The sequence below is a fragment of the Macrobrachium rosenbergii genome, chromosome 50 (assembly GCF_040412425.1).
Source record: "Macrobrachium rosenbergii isolate ZJJX-2024 chromosome 50, ASM4041242v1, whole genome shotgun sequence".
NCBI classification, from domain to species: domain Eukaryota; kingdom Metazoa; phylum Arthropoda; class Malacostraca; order Decapoda; family Palaemonidae; genus Macrobrachium; species Macrobrachium rosenbergii.
In genome coordinates this window covers 1,785,110-1,811,748 of record NC_089790.1, presented here as the reverse complement: position 1 = coordinate 1,811,748, position 26,639 = coordinate 1,785,110, and the positions used below count along the sequence as shown (strand labels likewise).

Sequence of the window (26,639 nt, the reverse complement as noted above, 5' to 3'; positions counted from 1 at the left end):
TTCCCTTCAAACACGCCCCTGGAGGGAAAAATATACGCATAGGTCTAAATTACAAAGAGGTCTTCTTTGAAACGGTTTGTTCCGCGAAAGATACAGTCGACAAAGAAGTATTTCGAGAAGAGTTATCCGGAAACCACTGAACTGCAACATTAAACTAAGATACAAAATAAGAATGCCTTTATGAAATTATAAAAATGAAACATAGAACACAATATTACCTAAGAATAACACGAAAAAACATGATGACATTCTAAAAATTGAACGCAGAATAACTCTCCCATCCAGTTTTTTCCGAGTTTTGGCGACAAATTAGTAACGGCGAAAATAAAATCACACCAAAACCTGGACGATTTGCGAAAAACCCGCATCTTTGATCTAGATCGACCCGAAAGCAGTTTCTTTCTTTCGGGCCGATTTAAAATGACGGAACCATTGTCGCGTTATAAATAAACTCGTGAATTCAAAGAGCAGTGTGACATTTCTTCCTGACTGTGCCTGGGATGTCAAAAGCCTTCTGGCTCTAGCGTACCTCCGTCATCAAATGGGGAAGAAACATTTTAAAACACCGGGCTTTGTCTGCGTTCTTCATAGCCTTGGGTGCTTGAAAAAGCCCAGGAATAAATACCTTGAAACATTAAACAAACACAGGTCGTAATGATCGATTTGGTAAAGAAGGCCTGATACACGGACGCACGTATTTTAAATTCATATGTAAGTATATATATATATATATGTATATATATATATATATATATATATATATATATATATATATATATATATATATATATATATATATATATATATATATATATATATATATATATATATATATATATATATATAATATGTGTGTGAGTGTTTGTAACTCTGCACGTACAGAATCATCAACACAATAACCAAGAACCTTTCTCAAATATCTTAGCATTTTCCCAATAAGATCAACCCATAACTCTGGTGAACAAATGTACACGCCCATTCTTAGATACTTTCCGCTGTAGGTATTATGATTTAGATGTTTTTCCCTTTGAGTATCATCGTGATTTAAAAGGTCGAACTCCTGACCTTTCGACGGTAAATTAACTTAAAAGTAAATGATGAAATTCTTCCACTGCACTTGTGTGCTTTCGTGTGGAGTCAGAGTCTATTTCTAAACATTTTATCCTTAACATTACTCAATAATCTTATTCAAAGGATGTCATTTACCTAATTCAGTGGGTAGCGTAAATTGTATAATTCATAATTCTATTAAAAAATACAATTCAAAATATACGACATTACCTCCTCTCAAATCTGATGAAACAACTCACACCGATGACTCTTAATTAATTCATGCTCAAATAATGGAAGAATAAAATCTTCTCTTTCGTAAAAGAATGCTAATTACCCACAGCTTCATCCACATGATTAAATGTCATAATTTCTTGGTCACATTTTACATTCAACCAGCACTGCGGAAAATATTCCACGTCACACTTATATTTTCGAGATATAATTTCAGCCAAAACTAGAAAATAATTTTGATGACAACTATGAATGGTGCAGTATCTAAGATTTACATACATTCACGTCATTGTGTCATCGTATACACCCACTTCATACATAACGTATCAATGCACTTTCGTGATGACGTATGCACAAAGCTCCGTATACATACACCCATAAACTTAAAAAAAAAAAAAAAGTAAAAAATGCGCCGAAGTTTCTTCGGCGCTATCGAGTTTTCCACCCAGCGTATAATCGAGGCCACCGAAACAGATCTATCTTTCGGTGGTCTCGGTATAATGCTGTATGATCCGCGGCCCATGAAACTTTAATCACGGCCCGGTGGTGGCCTGGCCTATATCGTTGCCAAACGCACGACTATGGCTAAATTTAACCTGAAATAAAATAAAAACGACTGAGGCTAGAGGGCTGCAACTTGGTATGTTTGATGATTGGAGGGTGGATGATCAACATACCAATCTGCAGCCCTCTAGCCTCAGTAGTTTTAAAGTGCGGACGGACAGACAAAGCCATCTCAATAGTTTTCCTTTACAGAAAACTAAAAGGTGGTCGGGAACAGCAAGGTCATGGAATTAACAGACAAAAGCAACACGAGATGAACTTCCTCGGACGGTAAATTTAAAGTCAAGTGCTGCACCAACTTCATATGTCAGTATTAAGTGCTTCATTAAGAAGTACGTGGAAGAAGCGACCCACGACAAGTGCATTCATTGCAAAAGAAATGAGTGGCAACTTCATTTGACGATCATGAGTTTTATTAAAAAATGAGCTGACTTCCACCTCATTATTAACAATAAAACTTTCTCTAACAAATCAGGGAGAACAGGAAGCATCTTTTCAATTCACTTTGCCCATACTCGCAGCCGTAACCTTTCAAGTTGTGTTTGTCCGTTGGTAAAAGGGGCCTTCGAATACGGCAAAGAATTTTTTGACACCTTTGGGGAGAGTTGCGGAGGTGGGGACGTTTTCCAAAGGTTGAGAAGATAAATATTGTGTTTGTAAGATTGGAGGGACCTCTTGTTTGGTTTTAGTTCCTGTGTTTACTTCATTACGTGAACAAATACTCTCTCTCTCTCTCTCTCTCTCTCTCTCTCTCTCTCTCTCTCTCTCTCTCTCTCTCTCTCTCTCTCTCTCTCTCACACACACATACATACATACACACTCAACATACGTACTGTAAGAGCTCAAATGACCTCTTAACCTTTCTTTTTCCTGATATTAAGAAACGAGAGGAATTAAGAGGTCAATGTATTATTATACCACAAAATAAAGTATTCTAATATTTACATTTTTCCATGAAAACTTTCCCTCTCCTCGCGACACTAACCTCTTGCTCTAACAGACCTGCATAATTAATTAACAGACTGAATGACAAGCTCCCCAAAATTCAGACACATTACTGTTGCAAATTTAACCCAAGAATTGCCAGCGCCTCTTCATTCAGGAAGGGTGACACAACCTTGATGAATAACGCAGCAAGGTTAACAGCGTTATTCACTGTAGGTATATATCTGCATGTGGAACACCTGTCAACCGTAACTAACTGTTTTCGTAAAGGCCTTTGCGAGTTTGGTAATGTATGCAATATTACTTGCTTCGGGTACGTCTGCACGGATATATAACTACGTATCTCCTTGTTTGTTATAATATTCCCTGTAGGCTTCTTTAAGCACAGTGTGATATAATTTGGAGTTTGGCAAATTACTGTAACCAGCTGCATCGAGGAATAACCATGTACCATATTTCTTCTCTTCTTCTTGCCATGAATTTCTGGAAAGCCTTCTTGAAGCGTTGGGTAATGTACAAAATCTTGTTCCTAGGAAGTATATCTGCACGGACAAATAGCTGCTATGCAAATTAATGCTAGCAATGGACTGAATTATATCAGTGTCACTTTTATTGAATCTTCTAAATCATATCCTTCGATCCCTGAACAGGAGGCAATGTTATATATTACTGACATTCCATGAAACACTGAAGAATCACTTTCATTAGCTAGGAAGGAACACTGCAGCTAGGTATAAAATAAACAAAAACCAAGGAATTAGCTATTCCTTTGATTTTCAATTTCATCTCATGACCCGATCTTGGCCCCAGACGAAAGGCTAGATACGGTTTGGATTTAATATTAAATGAAGATTGGCGGTTCATTCCTTTCTTGACGAAGGGTAATCCTTTGCCCAGACAGCTAATGAGGGGATGCCTCTGGACATTCATTGATCATTTTCCGTCCCCTAATAAGCACCATTTCTGCAATGAGTGATGTCCGCTTGCAGAAGTTATTTCCTTTGCAAATTATTTTGCTAATAACTGTTAGCTCTTGGAGAAATGGTCGTCTGAAATTACTAAATACTCCAGCCCACGATCTTTGGCGGTGACTCTCCCCTCATTTGGATGGATGCCCTGGTGAATTTCTCTCTCTCTCTCTCTCTCTCTCTCTCTCTCTCTCTCTCTCTCTCTCTCTCTCTCTCTCTCTCTTATAATGAATCTTGTCTTATGCTGATAATATATGCAACCTTTCACTTCTATAATTTTCTGTTGGAGATGTATAAAAAATTTTTCATTCCCGTCTATATAGTCAGTTAGCAAGTTAAAAAATGAATTCATCTCCACTATCCAATAACACAGAGGTTAACCAGAAGAGTTAAATTGTGAGATTTCACTCCAATGATTCCAAAACATTCAAGATTAAACACATAATAAGAGGTATAAGAACTTTTATGATGGCCGTCTCCTGTAAAATACTTCGCCTTTTTTATCATTATCTTCATCATCATCATATTAATGTTTATCTTTCCAGAGCTTTAACGGCAACAAGGCTCCACCAATCTTTAGCCTCCCTTTTATAGTTGTCATCCAAATAGGTGTTGGTCTTCCAATTCTTCTGGTGCCTAAGGGAGTCCAGCCGTTCCTAACGCATATAGTAGTGGTTCTCAACCAAGGAGGAATTTCTGAGTTTTGGAAGAGAGAGAGAGAGAGAGAGAGAGAGAGAGAGAGAGAGAGAGAGAGAGAGAGAGAGAGAGAATTGTGACCACAGACTGGCAGGCTCAAACTGGCTCTAGGACCACACAAAACGCAGTGTACATCCGTCCGCACTACTGAGAGGTCACCCTGGGCTTTCTCTTCGCTGGCTTGTGTTTGTATTGGTATTTTGTTGCCCATTATTTGGAATACACCTTCTGAGGCAGACAATTTTGGAAAAGGGGGGGATGGCATTTTGACATATGGTGAAAGGGTGCATGGGCCAAAAAAGGTTCAGAACCACTGGAGTGCAGATACACAAAATGGTCGTTGCTATACAGATCTTTCAGTCTAATCTATACAGCATTTTTTCTACCGACTGTACAAACAGTAGTCAAGGGAGGTTGTAGAATGTCAAGCTTTTCGACACTGTGAAAAGTATTTTTAAAGCAGCAATTTAGCAAATTTATCAAGAATGCAGCAGCGTTTCCATATTTCAACTCAACTCGAGCTCACGTTTTGACATCAACAATCCTCCGAAGTAGCATAAGAAATGTCTGTAGCAGCTGACTCTCTTGGGCCAATATTTGAAAGGACCTATTTAAATAACTTTTTTTCCACTACATTCATAAACTCAGTTTCTTCACATTTTCCATAAAATATATTTGGATGAAAACTTCACAAAGGTGAAGTGCTTACTCTAATGGCAAGCTCATCACTGAAGTACCCTAGACACACTTCTTCATTTATCTCTTTGTTAGAAGCCCCCGTGCACTTAATAAACATCAAGGCCACGCCCTTCAAGTATATATACCTCTTCATACCGTTATTCGATATCTAACTAAGTCGGCCTCTCTATCCCAATATCCAAACACTTCCAGATTATTTATTCTTTTTACCCATCTCCTGCCTTCCCACATGATCAAATCACCTCAAAAGCACTGATCAATCCTTCAACTAATGTTTACATTTCTACCACTTATTAATACTTCTAACGATTTCAATTCTGATTATGCCACATTTATATGCATACTGTTCATCTCAGTAGCTGCAGTCTTTTTTATTTTATTGGCAATTAAAATGCAAACTGAAATTCCATAAAGGAGAGCAGGCTCAACTAATCCTTTCATAATCCCACCAGGGCTTCCAGAGACATTCCAAATCTCTTCCAAAGACTTTCCACTGCCCTACTTACCTTCAAAGAGAATCACTCTTCTCCCGTCTTATTATCATTTGCTGCATTAATTTCCCAAATGCCTATACGAATGAACAGCTTCCGTTTTTCTAGCCTATGATTTTACTTGCGCCGTTTGACCTGCCCAAAAGTTCATCCACAATTTAACTGTGGAAGTATGAATGTGCAATGATCACTGCCGTATATTTTCTCTGAAGCCACCCTTCTTTTTTCTGGGAAACGACTCAAATTCTGTCTCTCTCTCTCTCTCTCTCTCTCTCTCTCTCTCTCTCTCTCTCTCTCTCTCTCTCTCTCTCTATATATATATATATATATATATATATATATATATATATATATATATATATATATATATATATATATATATATAAATACATATATAATATATATATGCCTGCAAACACAACCCCATCATATATAATATATATATATATATAATGTAACCTTTTGCAAACACAACCTTAAGTAACTGCATCAGCATCAGCAGACAGTTTTGTCAATCCCTTTCTCTCCATTATGTAAAAAAAAAAAAAAAAAAAAACAGCATCACTCAGGAAGGCAAACAAACAAACAAACGAACAACTGATGCGAGACTTTATTCCGTGAAATTCTGTATCAGGACGACAGACAGACAGACAAGACAGACAGACACCATAAGGCTGGGGAACCTATTAGTGTCACATTCGTTCCAAGGCTTCAGGAGCGGTGTTTGGAGAGGTTGGTGGGGAGGTTGAGAGCAGTCTGAAATGTCAGCAAACATCGAAATGGCAGGAAAAATAATGGCTTAATGTTGCAACATCACATGTCATCGGATGTTACAGCGAGGGAGAGTGGGAACATTCATGCATGGAGAATGGACAAAAATACAAAAAATATTATTATTATTATTATTATTATTATTATTATTATTATTATTATTATTCCATTCATATGGAACAAAAGTCAATAGGATATACAACAAGAAGAGATCAGTCAGTAAAAAAAATAAATAAATAAACAACCTAATAAACGAATGAAAATGTAAAGAAATTAATCATTATCACTTGAGAGAAACAACGATGATCAAAATCTCTAATGAATCATATTGAGTTTGAGCACATCTGGTTGAAATATACTTGCTCCCTACTTAAAAAAAAAAAAATCTGATACTGAACGAATCTATACTTCTGGAAAAATGAGCTCATGGGAAAAATATTCACCTTTTTCGCCACAGCTCGTCGAGACGCCTACCACGACGAAATACAAATTAATTAAAATATATACCAGCCAAAATAGGTCACTGTTTTGTTCGGAAAAAAAAAGCCACCACTTGAGGCCCGACAAATAAAATTTTGACGAGCCAGACAATAAGCGACACAGAATTGAAAACGGGTGAAAAATGCAAGTTTTTATCCATCGAAAATCACTATACGTATCATTACGTCCTTCTATTCTCTTCTCCCACCACGCTTTCTTTGGAAAGTAATAAATGAAAGTGGCTAAAAGCGCGCGCGGTTACTTATCTAAATTCACACATTTAAAATCGAATATTTTAAAAAACCTTCACATTTCTATATGATATGCGTTGAAAAAAAAAAATATTAAAAAGTTTAAAAAATTGTTTTGAACAATCTCTTTCCGCAAAGCTTTCCCTTGTCTCAGGTTGTCATGGGAGCCTCGACAAAGCTACAGCAAACGCATACAATACACTAAAGACCACTATCTTGTCAACTCTCCCTTTCCGACAAAAGGAAATTCGAAATATCTGGGAAAAAATGGAAATGGGAAATCGTGGAAGTGAAGCTGTTCCTGAAATATTATGGGTTTTTATAGATGTCTTGCGAGAACTGATTTGAAGGACGCATCATGTATTCGATTTTCCAAGTCCAGGCAATAAATAGGAGACGAAGTAAACTAAAAATAGATTAAAACACGAAACTAAACAAAACACATAAAAACACGTATATCGAATTATTACTCTACATAGAGATGAAATGATAATTCCATTTATACTCCGTTTATATGTTTTAATTTTGGAATTTATTTCCACAATTTTCTCGTAAAACTATTTTTTTTTTATTTTACTTGATTCCAAAGGCCTGTCCAAGATTTCATCCTTAATCTCATCTGAACAATTGGTGACCTAGGTCATTCCATCCTTAACTCCCTTTTCTGTACCGCTTTGCCATTTCTCCTTCCTTGCTTTTAAATTAACCTGACTCTCTCTCTCTCTCTCTCTCTCTCTCTCTCTCTCTCTCTCTCTCTCTCTCTCTCTCTCTTCAAAACTAATTCTGACACTTAGGGTGGAAGGATAAAGTCAAAATGAGAGAGAAAAAAAGATGACTTTAACACGTCTTTATGAAAGCAAAATTTTAGAAATGTTAAACATGGATTTGGAAGGAAAATTAGGTTTTAGCCTCAATCAAGAAAGACAGTTGATTGACACATTCCAAATATGTTTATAAGGTTGACAGAAAGCCCATCAACGTTAAAAACGTAAATAATAAGAAACAATGAACACCCTTACATTTTGCTACACTGTCAAGACCTCCCAGGCTAGCTAAAACCCAAAGCGATCTCTAGAAACCGCAAAAGGTCAAGGTCCAACAGATGATCTCTTACAACACAGATTTTTCGCGGTCAAGTTAAAAACATTAGCAAAAAACTCTGTATGGGGGATTAAACAAAAAATGCCTCTTAAGCCCTCGTAAGGTTAAGGTTAAACTGATTAATTCTATACAGACTACAAGCTGAAGACGGCAGCACACCTCCACAGAAGTTACTCTGCAATGTCACGATTAAACAGAACATTTCCACAAACTCTGCAGGATCATGGTAAAACTGAATATCTTCAAAGAAACGAAATGTCAAGGTTGAACGGAACACCCCTTGAAACTTTGCAAGATCACAGGTAACCAGAAACGGAGCAGGTGAAATTAAAACCTATAGGAACAGGTTACTGAGCAACAAATAATAATCTAACTTTTGTCTTTTCATCTTGAAACAATCACCAAAAAAGGCAACTCCATCGAATGGTTAATTTCTCACATTCTGCTTTCTCCGAGAGTTGGGTCTGACTACTCTCTCCCTTTAGATAAAAGAGAAAAGCACTCAAGGGAAAGCACTCTCTGGGTACTTTGCACTCTCGTCTGAAGTAAATGCACTCATTTAAATCCATGGTCTGATCCTTAGACCATGATTCGACCTCAGGTTATCATTATCATTATTATTCAGAAAATGAACCCTATTCATATGGAACAAGCCCACCAAAGTGTCCATTAACTTGAAATTCAAGCTTCCAAAGAATATCATGGTGTTCATTAGGGAGAAGAAACATAGTGTAATAGAAAATACTCAAGGAAGAGATAAGTTAGCAGAAAAGAAAAAAATTAATTAACTAATTAAGAAATTTAGACGAAAACATACGTAAATCATAACATACAAAGGTGAACAATGCTGACGAGAAAGTTCCACGTTTCAGAACACAGTGGGTATTAATGGCGTGATCATCATTAGTGAATTCTACCAGAATTAACACTGATAATTAATCCTCACTTGGAGTCAGTTAGTTATAAGCCTGGCACATATAGCCTTCCCGTATTCTGCGAACTAGTCTTTAGGAAAATATTAACAGTTGTTAGAAAGGAGTCGCTTTCAGGTATGACATCGGATCAGTTACTCATTATAGAGATTTTCTATACCACTGCCATATTAAAGAGAGCTGATCATGTGTGTTGTACGTAAATATATACAGTATATCGACTGGTATTCCGTTGAATAACTCCCTGAATACTAATGCTTTCATTTCTCTCTCTCTCTCTCTCTCTCTCTCTCTCTCTCTCTCTCTCTCTCTCTCTCTCTCTCTCTCAAAATTAAACCCACCAAGATACAAACCGCTGTTTGGCTACAGAGAATCACATCTTCAACACAACTAGAATTCCATTTAATCTTTCTTTTTTTTTTTTGGCCTAAATAACGATAAAAGCTCAATCCCTTCGACGCGTATAAATTCGAAGCTACGCAAAACCCAAGCGATATCCGACACCTCTCGCCTCATCATCCGTCGGTGGCGTTGTGCATGAAACAAGAGATAAGCGTTCGGATTTTTTTTTTTTAAATGAGGAGAACAAGGTCACACGTGCATGTTTTTTTTTATATCACGGCCGTGTGCGCTTGCGTAACGCTTGCGTATGTGTAGCACGTACATAATGTACCCAAATTTAATGGGAAGGAGGTTTGGTAATTTATACATGCACACACATATGTATAGATACATACATACATACCTACTTACATTCAAATATATATATATATATATATATATATATATATATATATATATATATATATATATATATATATATACAGTACATATATATAGTTAATGGCTTCACTTCACCAGAGGTGAGGAACGTATTTGGGTCCATTTCCTCAAATATTCATTACGCTTATTCTGACACAACATTTGCCGAGAACCAGGTGGTTAATGCAGTCCGGATCCGCTCCCTCGGAAGGTTAAAGGCGAAAAGCGAAATATATAAAATTTTCTAAAAAAAAAAAAAACGGAAGCATAGAGAGAATTCCAAACCTTGGGGACATGTTAACAGCTTTGTTAATAAGTTTTTTATTTAAGAAAATACCTATTTTTGGATGATGCTAATAACTTCGAGATTAACTGACGTTAGTTTATATTAACCTATCAACCAATGTGAAGATGTTTTGAGATATTACATCACTGCTATCTCTTGACTAATAATGGGTTCTAGGAATTAAAAAAAAAAAAAAAATCACTAAATTTTATTCTTATTTTCGTTATTTTTTCTTTTTCAAATCATTATTTATTATTATTACATTTTATTCTTATTTTCGATGAATTTTTTATCTTTTTCAATCCTTATATCATTCCATTATTATTATTATTATTATTATTATTATTATTATTATTATTACGCTGACCTACATTGTTGCAGATATAGAGCAAAATGACAGGACGAAATCTTGTGAAATTCTACCTTAAAATACTTACAGATTTATACTGAGGAAATTTACATAACGTTGGTCACGTGACGCGGAGACCATGATAGCATTTGCTGAAAGCCTAAAAGGAACTTCTACCGAACACCTAACGTTCAATTCGTTATGTTCTGCACGTCATCTTCATATTTAGGCAAATGAAAGATATTAATCTGATACTAATCCTTATGCAAATTGCAAGGAGCCGAACTCGACTGCTCAGTCGTGAGATTCAAATTTGCGAGTGTTTATGCAACTTTGAGATCATTTGCCCGATGCTATTCAAATTCGGGTTTTATGCACCTTCGGTGACGCAAAGGAATCGTGTAGAAAAATGGGTCTGTAACGTTTTATATATATATATATATATATATATATATATATATATATATATATATATATATATATATATATATATATATATATATATATATAAATTATATATATATTTATATACAAATATATACATATATATATATATATATATATATATATATATATATATACTGCATATATATATATATATATATACTATATGTATATACTATAACGTAAAATAAAATTCTCAAGAACCCTTAAAAGAATTACCATATATTTTATTTGTAGCGGAAGTCTGTAATGGCGACTGACACTTACTAACGTCATACTAATCCCTACTCTGATTACAGCTTTCGGGCTAAGCTGACACTGGTGTATATGCCTTTAATGCCAGCGTAATTGGCTTCCTATTATATCTACTATTAGTATTTGAATAATCAATATATTCCTAAGGAACTACTTTCTAAAAACCGACCTCTCATATGGCGATAAAGCAAAATCCAAAGGAACCAGTAGGAAACCGCAAACTGTTCATCTGAGCGCCAGACTTAATTCCGAGAATCGTTTAAATGTTATGACCAAGCTAAAATTTCATCACAATGAGAGATGTCCCGACCTACAACAAGATTCGCCTTTGTTGCTTGTCGAGTTTGGCATGTTTTGGCCATGTTCAAGAGGAGGGTCATACCTCAGAGAGAGAGAGAGAGAGAGAGAGAGAGAGAGAGAGAGAGAGAGAGAGAGAGAGAGAGAGAGAGAGAACTGGTGAAGGATAAATTAGCTAAGAATAAATAATTGGTCCGAGCAATGATGCAGAATACTATAAATTTACTGAGAAGAATGACATCAAGCAAACAAATCAGAAGAATAGGAATAAATATAAAAATAATATAAAATGAATAATTACATGGACGAGAGATTTTGAATATAAAAAGCGACTGAATTTAAGTTAATTATCCATAATGGATCAAAACTAGGAATTAAATGAAATTTTCTGAAGTCAGAAAATGTTCAGGGATGACAGAAGAAAACATTAGAACGAGAGAGAGAGAGAGAGAGAGAGAGAGAGAGAGAGAGAGAGAGAGAGAGAGAGAGATAGAAAATTAAAATGACTTTGAGGGTAATAAAGTCGACTGGATAAGTCAAAATTAAAATGACTTTGAAGGTAATAAAGTAAGAGCACACATCTCGAGAGGTTGAGAAAGAAAAATAAAACCAACTGCGACTGGTTGATGAGCAGAGCAACTCACTCAGAGAGAAAGAGAGAGAGAGAGAGAGAGAGAGAGAGAGAGAGAGAGAGAGAGAGAGAGCAAAAATTATAATGAGAAAGAAAAATAAAACCAACTGCGACTGGTTGATGAGCAGAGCAACTCACAGAGAGAGAGAGAGAGAGAGAGAGAGAGAGAGAGAGAGAGAGAGAGAGGGCACTCCTCTGGTTCTCTAGTCCTCAGAGACCATGACACAGCATAATTCATTCAGCAGCGTTGTCTAAACTTGTGCCTACACCCAGCGTCTTGACTCGTGTACATACTGCACCTGATTCCCACCTTACAAAGAATAATAATAATAATAATAATAATAATAATAATAATAATAATAATAATAATGATGATGATGATGATCATGATGAAGAAATCCACAGTGGTGTGAACGTAAATATATATTAGAAATATATATATATTTACATTTACACCACTGTGAATTTCTTGAACATTTTAGTGACTCATGCTATTTTGAGATTTTTATGAATAATAATAATAATAATAATAATAATAATAATAATAATAATAATAATGGTGAATGCTGTACATATAAATAATAACAAATATGTATATACATTTAATAATTTCTTGAATTTTAGTGACATATTATTTTTATGAATAATAATAATAATAATAATAATAATAATAATAATAATAATAATAATAAAAATAATAATAATAATAATAATAATAATAATAATAATAAGAGGGAGACAAGAGTTAGTCTTGAGTCGCAAGATTCCATCGACAATCTAATAATAATAATAATTATCATGTTTTGTTAAAATTATTATTAATGGAGCGCAGTTACAATTGCCTTTTCCTTTCGAGGAATTAGTCCTTATCAATGCAAATATTAAAATAAAATGATGGAGAATAAAAATGAAATATGAGATATAGATGTAAAACAGATACAAACGAAAGATTTAATGTAAATATGTAAATAAAATAATATAGAATATGACTGAAATACGAGATAATATGTTAAACGGAATAAAACAAAAGATTTAATTAAAAATAAAACAAAATGATTTAATGAAAATTAAAATAAAATAAGATAATAAGATGTAAATAAAATGTAAAACAGATAAAATGAAAATATGTAAATAAAATACTAAAGATTTAAAATGTAAAAAAACATAAGATTTAATAAATAAAATAAAATATAGAATATGATATACAATGTCAAACAAAAAAAAACACAAGAAATAAATATGTGATAAAATAAGTTAAACGGAAATAAAAATAAAATAATTAATTAAGATTTCAAACAGAATAAAACAAAAGATTTAATTCAAATATTAAAATAAAATAATAGATAATAGGACTGAAACATGAGATAAAATGTAAAACAGAAAATAACAGAAAATTTAATGAAAATATGTAAATAAAATACTATAGAATGCGACTGACATATGAGATAAAATGTAAAATAGAAAAAACATAAGATTTAATGCAAATATGTAAATAAAATTATATAGAATAGCTACTGAAATATGATATACAATGTCAAACAAAAAAAAAAAAACACAAGATTTAATGCAAATATGTGAATAAAATAATAGAGAATAAGACTGAGAAAATAACACAAAATTTAATGTAAATATTAAAATAAAATAATATAGAATATGACTGAAATATCTGATAAAGACGTAAAGCAAATAAAAACCCAAAGATTTCAATACAGCGAAAATGGAGAACAAATAAAAAAAAGAAAAAAAAAAGTACCCTTCTGTTCCTATTTCGCAAATCCTTAAAAAAAAAAAAAAAAAAAACCTAAGAGGAAAAGCAAATGAAAACCACCCGTTCTCGGGTTCGTAAAAAAAGGACCTCCCCTCCCCCCACCTCCCCCCCTCCCAACTCCTGAAGGAGGAGGAGGAGGAGCAGCAGCAGAAGGTATGATTTTCCTAATTTACGACGAGATGGGAAATGAAATGGCCCTCAAATTGGATTCCCGATTAGACAATCAGGGAATATCAAACTAAACTTCACTTGTTTTTTCGTTACCGGAGTCCTTTCGGGAAGTGATTCTCTCTCTCTCTCTCTCTCTCTCTCTCTCTCTCTCTCTCTCTCTCTCTCTCTCTCTCTCTCTCTCTCGTTTGAGTTGAGTCCGCTCAACCGACCAGTTGATTTTATTTTTCTCTAACTCTCATAAAATTTACTGTCGAATGTGTTTTCTCATCTCTCTCTCTCTCTCTCTCTCTCTCTCTCTCTCTCTCTCTCTCTCTCTCTCTCTCTCTCTCTCTCTCTCTTTTACATTTATAATTTCACAATTTTTCTCTATAACAAAGATGTAGAAAAAACTGGGAGCTTTTAACACATACTTTCGAATTCGAAACCATGAGAGCCACTTGTCCAGAAAGCAATAAGGAATAAGACTTTACAAACTTTCAGTACGTATAAGAAAGAGATATAGGCGAGAAAAGAAAAAAAAAAGAAAAGAAAGAAAACAACAGAAGAGTTCTCTTAAAGTTCTATTTACAGAAACGCAAGCTATCATGTCCGGAGCACTGCAAGATTATCTGATCGGTCCCTGGTAACGGATTGTTGATGTTTGGACAATGGTTGCCTAAAAATCATACTTGCGTTTGTGTGTGCCTGTGATTTTAAAAGACAATTCTAAGTCTGTGTGATTTTTAACAGAAAATTCTATTTCCATGAAAATTAAATAGAAATTTGGTATTAATTATAACGCTCAAATGGCCGCCTACTTGGCCTTCTAACAATTTCTATCTGCAGTTTTCATGTTTTCATTAAACAAACGAAATGCCATGACCAGAATGATGTAAGTGATCTTAGAAGAACAGAATAGAATATAGATTTCAGGCCGAAGACAAAGCGCTGGGACCTATGAGGCCATTCAACGCTGAAATGCGAACTGAGAGTGAAAAATGTTTGAAAGGTGTAACAGGAGGAAAACCTCGCAGTTGCATTATGAAACAATTGTAAGGAGAGGGTGGAATGTAAGATGGAAGAAAGAGCATATGAACAGAGGTACAGTAAAAAGCAATGAAAGTGGTTGCAGCTAAGGGCCGAGGCCGCTGCAAAGAACCTTGAGTAATACCTATAGCGCACCGCATGACGTCACTACACCCCTACGGGCGCAAATGATCTTAAGAGATTTTCATAAAGACATGAATGACGCCCACAATTTTCAACTGTTCTTTCAGCTCTCCAGTTACATAGAACATTTCGGTTAGCTTTAATGGGACTCAATATCTAAGTTATTTTCAACAATGCCCCCTTTCAGGGCCAATACTAAAATCTGGTCCCTCTCTACAGTTCTGCCACCTGGGGCGAAGGGCGAATAAGGAACGCTTGCCTCGTGAACCATCCTTGGTTAGTTCTGCTGTTTATGGTCGTCCAAGGGAAAGCTTGAGATTTGGCCAATACTCGGGAAATCTTATTTTCTGGGCCGATTTCAGGTAGGTTAGTCATTTGGACCTTACTGACAAAGGCCAGCAACCTGTGCCGTCCTGTAGAGATGGTTTCCTCTAACATAGTCCGCAATTTAGCAGCACTCAGAGAAATCTGTCATTTTTGTACCTTCGAGACACCCCTCCACGCTGAGCCTTCCTCGAGAAGTCTGGAGAATCCTCAGTCAAGTCCGTCACTTAACATGACACTGATTAGACTGCCAGAAGAGCCTGCCATCACGAAACAAATACAGAGACTTGACATTTTAAAAGGGATGACGGCCTTGTAAAGAATTTGAAATGAGTGCAAGCGAGGAGTAAATCCATATACATTGGGTATCATGGCAGATATTGCCTCACAGAATTCATACTGATGACCACGAAGTAATCTGCAATTTTCCAAAGAATTTAAACGGTCGGCATCAATTAGAATAAATAGCTATGGTAAAAGTAAGATCAAATGAACGGTATCAAAAGAAGTTCTAACCGTCAGTCTTAGTAGCAGACTGTACAGAAGTTTGTTTCCTAAATGAAGAGTCATTGCCAGGCTTCAAATAAACCGAAATTACGTGGTTCACAATCAACTCAAAACCAAATGTAAACAAACAGACCTCAGGCTACATTTCCTAATTTCACAAAATGAAAAAACAGCCAGGTTTTAATCGGAGCTCACAAAAACTAAATCACATCAAAATGGACTAGGGTCATTTTCATACGAAAAGCAACCATAATGACTTTCCCAAAATTAGCCTTGGCCCTTTCAGTGTCAGTTTAATCCCGCTTGATCAGATTATAACCAAAATGTTCCGGGGATGTTTCCATGACGACATTTAGGCGCAACTGGAAAAAAAACTCGCGAAATGTACTTCAAAAAGTCGTCCAAAAATTCAGCAGCTTTATGAGGATATTCTCACGAGCTCTTTCAGTTTATCGTATCACGAAAACATAGCAAGGTTATTTCTATCAGAGCGAAATCAAAATAAGGCTTCTTATTGATATTGTTATTAAAAGCCAAAGTTATGAGGTTTCCTGACAGAATATTACTTAGGAGCTGCTATTGTCAACTTTCAAACTTTTCAACGCAGAAATTATTTACTGATTCTCTGATGGCCTGTCCTGCTCTCTCAGTAATGCATAAGGAAAGGGCGAGCAAATAGAATAGTATAGAATATAGAATTTCGGCCACAGGCCAAGCACTGGGACCTATGAGGTCATTCAGGCCGAAACGGCAATTGAGAGCGAAAAGGTTTGAAAGGTGTAACAGGAGGAAAACCTCACAGCTGCACTATGAATTAACTTTAGAAGAGCGTGGAAAGTAAGGTGGAAGAAAGAGAATATGAACGGAGGTACAGTAAAAGGAATGAAAGTGGTTGCAGCTAGGGACGCTGCAAAGAACCTTAAGTACTGCCTACAGTGCACCGCATGAGGAGCACTGACGGCACTAAACCCCTCCTAAGGGCAAACATATAAGAAACAAATACATAAAAGCTTTCTAGACGTCATCGCAAACCTTTTCAGTACAGAAATGTCTTGACATGAGAGACAGAATTCAGAAGAGTAAAAAGGATTTCAAGCAAATGCCCACTGGCTGGCTTTCATATTGGATCTATCAAGGAATTTACCTAAAAGTCCCTTTCAGCATCTTCGTCAAAGTGACATTTTGAAAATTCCTTTCAAGACCAACACATGAGTGACATTTTTGTACGGCTGACCTCTTTCAAGACGCTGAACTAGACTAGGGATATAACCTCTGAGGAGATGACACTGAATGAAACTGATTTGAACCTTCAGAGGGTAGTAAAATCGACCACTGACTTGACCTTTTGAATGATACTGAATACGACCAACATCTGAATAAGCCTATCGAGACGTTCATTAAGTTATATTAAATATGACAATATACATAACATTTTGGATCGTACCGAATAATACCATAGACCGATACTATAGAAAATTATACAGTATACTGCCATAGGTTTAACTCTTTGATGATAATAAATAGGAAACTGAAACTTAATGCTTATGATACTGATTCTAAAGCAGTAAGTCGAACCTCTTATATGATGATACCGAAGATGATCGTATATGTGGCTTTTTTAAACAAAACCCGAAAGCTCGAAGATATTGAACAAAAAATTAAATTGTATTGATTAGATGTACAGTCTCTTTTATTCACTATTATTGTTATTATTATTGGTAGAGCCTCGATGGCCAAGTCGGTTAGAGCAGCAGCTTCAGACTTCATAGAGGTCTGTGGTGCGGGTTCAAATCCGCAGCCGACCGGTCAGAGAGGCGGACACTTTGCTGTCCGTGTAGACACCCCGGGATTATGTATGTAATCAACGGATAGGTTTGCTTAAAAGCAAATGGGTGTTACAGACTAATGCACACACAAACAAAGCCACTCCAACATCTAAAAACATAACAGACACCTCACACGTCTCGAACTGTCGACCTAACCGTGCAACGTCTCCTCGCTGCTGGGAGAAAGGGAGCTGGTGACTGATACAATACATGTACATAACGCTACCGGGGTCTAAGCGATGTCAGGCAGGGCAGCCGATCGAGACTGCGGTCTACCCAAAAGCCAAATCAAAGTCCTTCAAAGAAGGCATCGTGCTTACCCCATACATAAAATTGGGGAAAAAAGCACGTTAAAAGAAGAAGATTATTATTATTATTGGTAGTGCCAGAAACGCTTCTCGACAGACTTCTTTCACAGACAACTAAAGCCCTCTGCTTTCTAAGCAAAGAGACCTCCCCAAACGCCGAATGAATCTTCTTGACCGCAAGTCTTTCGAGTCGAGAGACGGATGATTCTCCCGGATCTTTAAGCCAAACAGATTAGTCTGTTGCCAGAACCCTCGGCAAAATACGGCTCGCCAGTCCTGGAGTGAGCGGACGCAATCCGGGGAATCGCTGGTCTTTAAAGTGATTGGGGAAATCTCCCGAATCATGAGACGGTATCAGGGAAAGAGGGAAAAATACCTTCTGCAGTCGTGGCGATCGAAGATGGTTCCAAGTCACCCTGGTTCATTTTTACTGTTGTCTGACGTTTGCGGGGGGTCTATGGAACGATCAAATAGGAGGTTAAGATGAATGAATGAATGAATGATCATTAAAAAAAGTTTGTAAAAAGGAATATAAAAGAAAATATTGGGGTAACTTCCTCAATAGGGAAGACAGGAATGTTCACGAGATGGGGAGAAATGACTGAAAAGTGCAATAACTGTAAAGAAGTGAAAAGACAATGTTCATGAACTGAAATAAAATGGAAATATGTACGAATGTACAAGAAAGCAAAGCGAAATAGAAAATTATATAACAATTTTAATCGGTAACGCTAACCCTAGCTTCGTAAAATACGCCCCTTGGTAAAAGATCCGAATACATAAATAAACAACAATAACGAAAAGAAATAAAGCCACAACAAGCTTCTTTAAATAAAATTTCAAAAAGTTCGTTTATAAAAGGATCTAAAGCAGTAGTAACTTGAATGGGCTAATGACACAAGACATTAGAAAGGAGAAAAGAAAAGAATTTCATATACAGCTGAAGTCCTACAGATGTGGCAGACCCATTTGCTATATCCCTGACCTTTGAAGCAATTTATTTCTCAAGCACTAAGAATTTGGACATTTGAAGTTCTTAAGAACAGAGATATCTGATTGCAACTAAACGCCCATGTAATTACATTCTTCCAATCGGGAGGCCGATGGGACGGTCAGCCTAATACTCTAGCATACTCAATACCTAATTGGAAAATAAAGAAAAAAACATGAAAAAAATGCAAGCCTCCAAATAGGTACTGAGGGAGCGGGTACAGATCGCTGGAAAATCCAGAATTAACATTCAATGAATATTAATGCGTTCCATAATTACCCGTACACTACTTTACTTTGAGGTCAGATGCTATTACTATACTGCTACTAATGTTCCTGTTCCGTCTAATAATAATAATAATAATAATAATAATAATAATAATAATAATAATAATAATAATAATAATAATAATTCAACTGTGATAAAAAGAACATATCGACTTTACGTATGATCTAGGAAATGTTTTGATGCGATTACCTAATTCCATTTTACGCAACAAATTTTTTTTTAACTTCACTATAAATTGCATTTTTTGTAACACTATAAACTTCGGTTTTTACGAGGAAAAAAAAATGTACAATGTCATCATCACGCATACAGTGATTTAAAAATTATTAACTTATATATATAAGTCACGCTGATTCAACACTTATTTTCAAATGCATAAGAAGCACTGCCTGGAATATATATTGTCGCCTATGAGGGACCGTATATATCGAACGTATGAGATTACAGCAAATAACTCGAGCATTTTACTTACGTAATCGCATCGCTCGGAATGAGACAGTGCTCTAAGGCGGAAGCTGGACTGCATGTGATGAAATACACTGGAACACAAAGAGAAATTGAAACAAATGGCAAAATGTTTTCCATTTGGATCGCAGAACTCTCTCGCAAGCTGCTGAAATGATATGAGCCATGAGATATCGAAACAATAACGATATGGGCGATGGTGGGTCTTGCTGGTTTTGTTAGAATGGAGTGGAAGATGTAGGAGAACGACGATATGTGAGGATATAGATAGGAAAGACAAAATGAGGAGAGAGAAGAAAAGAAGAAGATAGAACCTGTTAGAAATGTGGGGGCTATGACGTCCGAACTCGAAAGGTTTGTGGCAGGCATCTTATTTGTATCCCATTTATCAAAATCCATATTTAAGTTATATTATTTTTGACGAACGAAGGGAAGAGGTAAAATGATTCGACTGGAACGAAAATTGAAAAAAAAAGGAAAGGATAGGCAACACCAGAACATTCCAGACTACAGTATATATACAGTATACAGCGTGATAGTTATACCGTAGTTATAACTATGATACTGACCTGGAAAAGTTCTGGATGATGTTCGTCGCGGAAAATATAACTTTCTTGGAAAATATAACTCTCTGCTTCATATTTATAAATGATTGGAGCGATAACAGCAAAACAACTAGCCACAATATTAGTGATACTATTAGGAATAAATGTTAAAATACAACAATAATAATAATAATAATAATAATAATAATAATAATAATAATAATAACAAAACTTGCATAGCATGAGTGGTGCTATCTTGCAGCAAACATAATAAAAATAAATCTATTGTACCTCGCTAGAAGAGAGTATTCGTTGCATCGCTAATATATTCTTACAGATGAAGATAAAAATAATACAAGATTAAATTCTTGCGTCACTTCTTTCCACTCGTTTTCCAAAATCAATTATTCGCAAGTTAATGAGAGGTTGTAAAGCGCCACGCCTTTCTGCCTTGATTTCCATCACTTATTTGTCGACGAGCTTGTTGGCGTGCGGTACGCGCGCTGGAACCCGGCGGGCTGTCTACCCTCCCCTCCCGATCCCTTCCTATCCGGCCCCATCCGGGCCGGACAAACCGGTTTGCAGGAGGAGGATGGATGTCTTCCCTGCCCTCCCGATCCCATGCCTACCCTGCCTCCCCCATGGGCGGACAAACCGGTTTGCAAGGGGTGGGTGGCTGTGTCATGTCTTCCCTACTGTCACCCGGGGGAGGACAAACGAGATCCACTAGGATTTTATCATTATAGATAGATTTATCTCAGTCTATTTCATCTGTACTTGATTTATTTCTTCTTAGATCTGTTTATTTTATTATATATGGATAAAAACAAAACCACGATAACGATTATAATGGCACCTGGAAAGATTATTTAAAAGGAATTTAGCGCACAGAAGGATAAAAATCTAATTTAACATTTATTTTCAGCTCCCGTTAATCGTTAGTTACAGATATTACTACATGGATAACAGGATTAATGCAAAACTGAAGGAAGAAGAGAGAGAGAGAGAGAGAGAGAGAGAGAGAGAGAGAGAGAGAGAGAGAGAGAGAGAGAGAATGCCTTATTAAATTTATAAGATAAATGCCACAATGGTAAATGGAAGTAATTAAAAAAAAGAGCTAATTGCATTCTCATCCCCTTTACGTTGTCATAAGAACAGAACCTAATTATATATTCATCACTGAGTCAGCTTTTTATTTGCAGGTCAACCTTCGCAAATATATTCTGTGATTAAAAGGAATGACACGCTTTTCAAAAATTAACAATGGAAGCGTCTGAAATAAATAGCGTACATGAAATTCCCTACTGTGAGGACTCGACGGAAGGAATTAGTCAACACTGGTGTATGTTAATAGTATATATATTTCATATACACATATATAAACATATATAATATTTATATACATATATGTATATATTACTAAAAGGACCTCATTCAAACTGGATGGTATCTAATGGAGTATTTATTCAGTTTGAATGAGGTCCTTTATAATTCTACTGATACACAGAACAATTGTGTATAAAAAATGATAAAGTTAATATATATATATATATATATATATATATATATATATATATATATATATATATATATATATATATATATACATACATACACACACATATAGCCTATGCAAGACCACACAACACATTTACATACGTACTAAAGCTACAGCTCTGACCAGAGGCCCAACTTGATATGGGCCAACACGAACGTGCAACAAAGCCCTCGAACAAAATTCGATGCGGTACTTTTGCGAGCGAGAGTTGAACCAAGTATCTGGGACCATTGTTCTCCTGAAGTTTTTCCCCGAAAAACCGGCAGAGCAAAAATGGATGAGGGGAGTAATTTCGTATTTCAAGTCTACATTTCACAAATCTCCGTTTCTGGAAGTTTGGTTTCAAAGGGGAAAGACGATCTCCAGCCTTTGAACTTTCAGCTTTTTATCTGAAGGAATGTCTTGGTTGTTCTTCAAAATATTTCTTTTTTCTGTTAGTAATTTCACTGTAGTCATTACAATCACCACGAATTTAGGACAGGCGTTTTCTAATCTATATTTCTGTGGTTTTAAACATTTATTCTCCATTACAATTTGGTTGATTTTTCATATTTTTCTATCATTTCAATCAACCGTCAATTAACCTACATCATTCATTTTAATTTCGGTTGAAACTTACATTATTCTTCATTACGATTTGGTTGATTTTTCATATTTTCTATCATTTCAATCAACCGTCAATTAACCTACATCATTCATTTTAATTTCGGTTGAAACTTACATTATTCTTCATTACGATTTGGTTGATTTTTCATATTTTTCTATCATTTCAATCAACCGTCAATTAACCTACATCATTCATTTTAATTTCGGTTGAAACTTACATTATTCTTCATTACGATTTGGTTGATTTTTCATATTTTTCTATCATTTCAATCAACCGTCAATTAACCCACATCATTCATTTTAATTTCGGTTGAAACTTACATTATTCTTCATTACGATTTGGTTGATTTTCATATTTTTCTATCATTTCAATCAACCGTCAATTAACCTACATCATTCATTTTAATTTCGGTTGAAACTTACATTATTCTTCATTACAATTTGGTTGATTTTTCATATTTTTCTAATATTTAAATCATTTAACCTACAACATTCATTTTCATTTCGGTTGAAACTTAAACGGGAATTACTTAAATTAGCATAAAAACCACCAGTTTAAAACTAAAACTTTCCTTTACTCATCTTCTTAAGGATAAACGCCCTTTCGACTGAGATCTAAGGAACCTTTAACCTTGAAACTCTAACAAGTGACAAACAGTACTCAATCATAAACCTTCTTCCGCATCAGACTACAGAGAAGATCAAGGGAAAAGATCAAGGGTAAAGATCAAGGGTGAAAGAGGAAGGGGGGGGGCTACTAAAAGTGAGGAAGCGAAACACCGCAATAAAATAAAGGCTTGATTTTCAAGTCTTTTTATAATAAATATTGTTTTTAAAAAGATGATTTTTGTTGTGTTTTATAATGAATATTTGTTTCAAAAAGATTATTTTTGTAGTCTTTACATAATGGATATTGTTGTAACAAGAGTATTTTCATTTTTAGAACAGGAATTCCTAAGCAAATTTAAAATTTAGCAGGTGCACCAATCAAATTATGGGCAGAATAAGTATAAGCAACACACACACATATATATATACACACACACAAACACATATATACATATGCATGCACATAAATATATATATACATATGTATCTATAATACTGAATGAGTAACCAAGAAAAACATTACGCACAAACATTCATACACAAGAAGGCGTTACATCACATATGCATACGATATGACTAAACACTAAATCTCCATTAAAAAAAAAAAAAAAAGCTATCAAGAAAACAATGTACTGACGTAACGGTCAAGCGGAGTAAAGAGTAACATTGAAAATCATAATCAACTCTTCTGGGTTTCATCTAGAAACACTGTTTACAACAGATCTCCCTCAACACAGAACGACTCCTGACCTTAACATCTATTTCTACCTGCTTGGGTAGCAGAGAATGGAACCAGTTTCCATGTTTCGGAGGAGAGAGAGAGAGAGAGAGAGAGAGAGAGAGAGAGAGAGAGAGAGAACTAGAGAGAGTTATAACAGAGAGAAAGGAGTCATCATATCAAGAATCTATATCTTTTTTTCACTCTTAAGGTTCCTGAAAACATTGTTGAAGACATTGGTTGCAGTTATAACATCCTCTAGAAAAAAAACGTCTTCTTATCGAATCTACAAACAATATTTCTTTATTTCTATTAAGATTCAATGTTCCTCTTTCAATTTTAACCTCTCAATAAATCCATCAGGTCATGGCTTGTTAAGAGAATTAGTTTGCCTATGCAACCGCTTTTATACAAAATATATTTCACCACCATTACTTAATTTTCAACTTGAAGACAGTCGAGTAAAAATCAATTAAATCATCAATTACAGTCGTATCCAGGTTCCGAATAACTCGCCGGATCATCTTTTTGAGATGGTTTGGTCGTGTGGGAAGAACAGAGAACGACAGATTGGTGAAAAAGTGTGACTTAGCAGAGATAAGTGGAAGCAGGAAAAGAAGACCTAGATAGCGCTAAATAGAGCTTATGAAAAGGGACTCTAATAAGAAGTACTAGAGTGCTTGTAAGATAGAGCGGAATGGTAGAGTGAGTGTAGGGGGCCATAGACGTGCTGCTAATGAGCCTCCTGTGATAAATGTCAGAAGGAGCTGTTGTTGTGCGGAAGTCTTCTGCACAGAGGATTCATCTACAATTCAGCACTGAAAACATGAATATGTAGCTGCAACTGTATACTATTTTTTCCTACAGTTATCCCTTACGACGGGAGATAGCTCAAAGTATATATATATATATATATATATATATATATATATATATATATATATATATATATATAAAAACGTGAGAGAATATAGGAGCCAAGGAGAGTGAAAGAATGGCGAAAATTCCAAATTTAATCGAAGAACCTCCCAACCTGATCAAAACCTACAATAGCAATCACAAGAATCTGAAGAATAAAAAACAATAAAAAATAATCATGATGCTAAACTGCTTTCGCTTAAAAATAAAAGTAATAAACCCTTGAATTTCAGTGACCAATCTAAGGAAAATGAACGTAACAAAATAGAAAGAAAATTACAGTTCCGCTACTGTTCTCGAGAGTTCATGACGGACGAACGAAGTAAAGAAAAAGGAAGAATTACAGTCCGAACGACCGCGTTCCGTCGTTACCTTTTCAAAGGAAATAAATCGGCGGCCACATTCACATAGGGATTAATATGAATATTTAAGTTGATAACTAATGACAGGTAAGGGACTTTACCTTAACAGTAGCGACGTCAGGTGTAGGGGAAGTCAAAATTTTCACGATCTGTAAAAAAAAAAATTATATATAATGAAGAAGATTCTTTAGAAATGAAGAGTGTAAAATCTTGTACACACACACACACACACACACACACACACACACACACACACACACACACGGATGCAAAACATGCAGTGATATCAGTTTCCAAAAAGTGAGGGGGAGATCTTAGAAGTTAAGATTATAATTATTAATAATACATTCATACATCCCATTACATAAACATAAATAAACATAAATATTTGTATGTATATATAAATATGTGTGTACATACACACATACAGTTGGGGAAAACACGCCGGTATGCAAGCAGTTAGCTTGCCCAGGTAATTCCTTGTGTACAGTGGCACTGAGGTTCCAACTTCTTTTATGACTTGTATGGCCTAGAGGGCAGCGCCCTTGCCTTTCAATTGAAAGACCTGGGCTCGATCCTCAAGTGAGTCAGAAATTTATTATATATATATATGTCACGTTAAGTGATGGTTTTGCGGGAACTGCTGGTTCCCCGCTCGTTCCCTTTGTGGATTGCTGCCTCCTTACCTTCAAGTTTTTTTGTTTTGATGTTCTCGTCGGTGAGCTGCCGTTTTCTTCGTCAGTCGGGTCTGGTAGGGCAGCGAGTAGCGGCAGTGGCAGCAGCAGCAGGCAGTTTTTGAGTCGACGTTGGTCGAGTTTTTGAGCAACAAATTGAGCGCTACTACGAAGTGGAGCCTGACGTGTCAGGTGGAGTGTGACCATGAGTGATCGTGTGACCACGAGCTGCTCATCTTTGATGACAGCGTGAGGGCTGTCCTGACGTCTCCATCGGTATTCTGGTTTGTGGGGTCTTGTCCCTGTTGTGCAGCTGAGGGCTGTCTTGGTGACCTGATGGAGGACGTATGTTTGGTATTTTTTTCTGCCTGCTGTTGTTTATTTTTGCCTTTTTTTTTTTTTTCTCAAAGCTACTTTTTTTTAAAGTTTATTTTAATTTGATTTTGTTTAGTGCTGCCTTTTGGTTTTTCTTGTATTTATGGTTTTATCTTTTTACCAGACCTGACTCACTTGTAAATACTTATAACTTAACTTTGTAAATAAATTAATATTAAGCTCATTTTATTGTTTTGTTGTTTTCCCTCCTTTGTTTGTTGCATCTGCCGTCAGTCGCGACAGCCCCGTCTAGTATGTTAAAGAACCTGCA

The 26,639-nt window shown here is 35.6% G+C and overlaps 1 protein-coding gene across 3 annotated transcripts in view; it reads right to left on the bottom strand.

The window, feature by feature from the left end:
* The window catches only part of LOC136832487 (high affinity cGMP-specific 3',5'-cyclic phosphodiesterase 9A-like), a 454,690-nt gene that overhangs the window by 277,117 nt on the left and 150,934 nt on the right, over window positions 1-26,639 (bottom strand). For all 3 annotated transcript variants that reach the window (XM_067093375.1, XM_067093374.1, XM_067093373.1), the window contains exon 2: window positions 25,421-25,468. The gene's annotated coding sequence lies outside the window, so the exon portion shown is untranslated. The remainder of the gene's footprint in view (window positions 1-25,420; window positions 25,469-26,639) is intronic.